The sequence below is a fragment of the Rhineura floridana genome, chromosome 6, assembly GCF_030035675.1.
Source record: "Rhineura floridana isolate rRhiFlo1 chromosome 6, rRhiFlo1.hap2, whole genome shotgun sequence".
NCBI classification, from domain to species: domain Eukaryota; kingdom Metazoa; phylum Chordata; class Lepidosauria; order Squamata; family Rhineuridae; genus Rhineura; species Rhineura floridana.
The window spans coordinates 45,759,061-45,763,950 of record NC_084485.1 but is presented as its reverse complement, the minus strand read 5'-3'; the positions used below and the strand labels follow the sequence as shown (position 1 = coordinate 45,763,950).

Genomic DNA, 4,890 nt, shown 5'->3' with positions numbered 1-4,890 from the left:
GCAATGCTGTTCTCCAGCCAAGTAATGTGCACAAAAATGCATATGCCAAGGTAAAGTGTGCATGAAAATAAAATGCAAAATGCATTGTATTAAGGGAAATTGCTTTGCAGAAATGCAGAAAGTAGGCAAAAGTGCATACAAAAATGTGTATATTAGGATAAATGCACAGTAAAATGTTGATGAATTTTCATGAGGACTTTAAAAAAAAATACCAGAAAGTGATGTAGAAATGTGGAGAACTGAATTTGAGATTAGAAAAATGAGAAACTGAGAGAAATTGCAATTGACAGATTTACCCATCCCTGCTCTCACATTCTACAACTGGACTTCCTAGAGAAACTGCGTTTCCTCTTGCCTGTTTTCAATTGTACCCACTGTTGGACTTGGTGATGATGTTTGTATCTTTCTTCCTAGGTGCTCAGAGAAGTGTGTGTGTGTGTGTGTATCTTTGTAGCAACTAGGTGAGGTAGATTAGGCTGCAAGATCATGATATACCCAGTGAGCATATCACTTGAGCCAGAGCACAGAGAGACCCATGAAGAAGAGAGAGAAAATGGATGGTCTTCTCTGTGGGCTCACTAGAACTTTTAACAGGAGTGTGGGGACCTTTGACCTCTCCATCAGACTCAGACAGCATAGCCAATGGGGAGGGATGATGGAAGCCCAGCAATGTCTGGAGGGCCACAGATTCCCTATCCCTACGTTAACCGCTTAATTAATTTTGTGTGCCACACTAGCAGTTCTTTAATGACACACTTGTGTGCCCTGTTACACCATTTAGGAGTGACTGCTCTAGGTGGTACATAGGAAACAGGGCCAGTGCAAGACATTTTGCTACCCTTAAAGTGAAGAAAGAAATGATAGCAAGGTACATAGAATTTGCGTTGAGGCCAGCTATGCTATTCTGGCACCTGAGGCAGAAAATCCCCCCCTCTGCCCTGTCTTGGAAATACAACAATAATTGAATAACTAACCATTTAGTACCATCTTGTTGTTATATGCCTTCAGGTTGATTACGACTTATGGTGACCCTATGAATCTTTTTTGGATATATTCATAGGGTTTTCATGGTAAGGGGTATTCAGAGGTGGTTCACCATTGCCTTCCTCTAAGCCTACGGCACCCGATATCCCAAGCAGTCTCCCATCCAAGTACTAACCGGGCCTGACCCTGCTTAGCTTCTGAGATCAGATGAGATCGGGCGTGTTCAAGGTAGTATGGCCATAGGCAGTACCATCTTATAACATCCAAATGACACCCTACAGTGTATTATGGTAGAGCCTGCCATGATAGGATGCTGCCTTTATACCAAGTCAGGCCATTGGTCCATCTAGCTCAGTATTGTCTCCCCTAGGGTAGCCAATCTGGTGTCCTCCAGATGTTTTGGACTACAACTGTCATCATCCTGTCCATTGGCCATATTGACTGGAGCTGATGGGAGTTGGAGTCCAAAACATGTGGAGGGTATCACATTGCCCCCCTGTTCTACACTGACCGGCAGCAGCTCTTCAGAGGTTCAAACAGGTTTCCCCAGATCTACCAGGAACTAAACCTGAGACCTTTCACATGCAAAACACATGCTTCATCATCAGAAAATGGCCCCTCTCCAATCACTGGCAGGTATTACCTGTTCCTTCCACTCCCCTGGCTACCTTTCCCTGTCCATCCTTTACCTTGAAGTGTCTGCAAATGTTATTTAACTTTTCACTGCTCTCCCTCACAGTGAGCTATATGTTTGCATCACCTGAAAACATTCTCATTTCTTAGGCTGACACCACTATTTATTGCTGGCTCCTAGAGAAAAAATAGAATGACAAGTATAAATATTCCAAAGTAAATCTCTCCTTGTGACCCTCCAAAGGCTCTGCTCTCATCATTTGCGATGGATACTCCAAATTCAAAAGAGTTGAGGGCTCAGGAGATTTATGTCAAAGGAGTTGGCTTTTTTTGGTGTGTCTTCCCTCTACTGCCATTTAACTAAGGATTATGCTTCTTCCTAGGAGAGCAAATCATCATTTCTGGAGCTAGGAAGTCATAGATAAGCAAAATAAATATTTGTGTCAACTCTGTATTAGACAGAGATGTGTCAGCGGCTTTTTCCAAACAGGACACTGATTAGTGAGGAGAGTCTTTCACTCTAGATATAGTTTCCCTTCAAGGCAACATCTAGGATTGTTCAAAGTTGTTGCTTTTCAGTGAGCGCCCTGCTTATATCATGTAGGCCTATTTTTTAAGACAGCAGAAAGTGATTAAGGTGGGTACAGAAAACAGTTCTGAAAGCAAGACCATCCATAGGTCCCAATATGTTTTCTAGTGACAGTTCTACATCTTAAATATATGCAAGTAAGATTGCTTTATAAGGTATTCATGCCACAAAACAAGGTGGACTAGAGTCCTTTGGGTGCTTGCCATCACAGTTCTCATGTCAAAACCTTAGACAGGTTGCTTAGAACTGATTTGGTCCAATCTCAAGAACAGACTATATTCTAAAATTGCTGCATGGTTGCTTGCTTGTCTGTTGGTGTCAGACATGTTTCCTTGGAGAAGTCATTCCAAAGTCAAGGTGCCACCTTATCCTTAGCAACTGCATAGCATACCTCTGATAAAGAAGGTACTTAGAGAAGGGTCTCTACAGAAGATCTTCAGATGTGGGCAGGCTGAATCCAATGTGCATATCAACATTTTATATCCACTGGCTGGAAAGATACTTCAAACCCATTTCTCCATGAAGTACTCCCTTGGCTTAGTTTTCACAGTAGAAAAACATGTACTGGCATAGCACAAACGTCTAATCTTTCTGCTGTGATGTTTGTCCTATTCATTAAAATGTGGTCAATTGATTAGTACTGAATGGGATGCCTGCTATTCCTCAAGAGCTGACATGGAGACTAGCAGTGCTCCAGAAGAATCAACTTGAAAATAGACAATGGCTGCAAACCAAAACACATTGAGAACATAAAAAACAGCCCTGCTGGATTGGACCATCTAGTTCAGTATTCTGTTTCCAACTGTGACCATCCAGATGCTTACTGGAAGCCCACAAGCAAAAGAAGTCAATAACACTTCTGTGCTGTTGTCTTCCAGCAACTGGTTTTCAGAGCCATGCTGTCTCTGAGCATGAAGGTTCCACAAAGCATGATGGCTAATAGCCACTAGTATATGCATCATCTATTACTAGGGAGTGAGTCCAATTGTATTCAGTGGGTTTTAATCCTGAGTAAACATACCTAGTAAAAGTACCTGACATAGTTAAAGAAAATCCTTTTAAACTCCCAGTGTGTCAGCTTAGTAAAGTATACAGTGCTGTAGCATGGATAACACAACTCACTTCAAAGCAACTCAGTTGTAGATTGGCAGTCTCTGCTCTGGTGCCTGCAGCTATTGCTGCTTTGGAGCTCAAGTTCAAAAAACAGACCAAACAGGTATTCATCTTTGGGGGAAACAACTTACAACCAAGAAAGCTAACAATAGGAAAACAAATTGTTTGCCAAAAGAGAGAAAGATTCAGCATTCAGCACCACTGGGGAAAACCAAACTGCAATCTTGCAGACTAACAAAAGTTGCTTTTAAAGTTTAGTTGAGAGAGAGAGCATAAGAACCTCATTGGCTCAGACCAAAAGTCCATTTTATTCAGTATTCTGTCCATCTTAACTAGGGTTGCCAGGCTCAGGGCCTGAGAATGATTCTGTATTTTCAAGAGAAGAGAAAATTCAGCCAAGTGCAGGTATTCTTGCAACACTGTCATGGGAAAAACCACAAGGTGAAATTCTCCCTTCCCCCTGCACAACTTTTAAAGATGCAGAAGACCTCTTGGAGGCTGGGCCTGGCAACCAAGAGGTCTTCTGTATCTTTAAAAGTTGTGCAGGGGGGGACTTCCGGGAAGGGTGACTTCGCTTGTGCCTGCTTTTGAGACAGGCTCCCGCCTCAGAAGAAGCTTATTCAGATATAAATCAGTCAGAACATTTTTTTTTTGACTGATGAAATTTCTCCCGGGCAGGGAGAAACGTAGAGATCAACCTCAAAAGCCTGTTTTTGTTGGGAGGACTGGATTTCATTAATTTATGAGAAAAGGTCCAGCCAGCAATGCCGGACGGACTTCCGAACAAGCTCTATCTGATTAATGCGATACGTTTATCTTTTCTTCAAAGAGAAAACAGACTAACAGGCAAGCACCCTTCTTTCTATTATTTTTTTTACTTGGTTTAAATTGTTGCAGCAAAAAGAGATTTGTCAAATGAATCAGCTTTAAAGAACTTCTGGGTGAGCTATAACTCTTCTCTGTTATTCACAAAATTAACAGCTTATCTCTGTTTCTATTGCAAAAAGCTGTCCTGGAAGTGCATTCTAAAGATATAAACAGAAGAGGGATTTCTATTCCGAGGAACATTATATTGTCTGGGACTATTCTCTTTTTGGTCTATTTTATTTTGACGAATCTGCTTCTTCACGACGCCACTAACTGTTTTGATGCTGGGAACTAAATTTGTTTTGTATTCTTGAACATAGAGAGATAAGGCAGGCTGCTCTGTTTATACTGTGATGTCATCAAGCCTGGAATATTAACCCAATTGTTGCTGAAATAAGAAGTGGTTCTTCTTTATTTTTGTTTTGTTTTGTTTTCGTGGTTTTAAAAATGGCAATCAAGAAAGTGGCTGAGAATCTGGAAGTAATTATGTTTCAGAAAATAATGGATGAGATTGAGATAACGAAACAAACCCTGCGACAGGGCAGTAAGGAGCTGAAAATTGAACTGAGCAAAATGACGCAGGAGCTTAAAGAAATAGGGGATCCTGTGAGAGAGGAGAATGAGATCAGAGATGAGAAAAGAAAAAATAAAGGGAAGATACAAGCCCTGGAGATTGGAACAAATGTGGAATTGGAAAAAGATCT

The 4,890-nt window shown here is 41.2% G+C and overlaps 1 pseudogene; it reads right to left on the bottom strand.

Annotated features, from left to right (window-relative positions):
• Positions 1 to 1,111: 1,111 nt before the first annotated feature.
• LOC133388245 (5S ribosomal RNA) lies at positions 1,112 to 1,229 on the bottom strand (annotated as a pseudogene).
• Between the last annotated feature and the right edge of the window lie 3,661 nt (positions 1,230 to 4,890).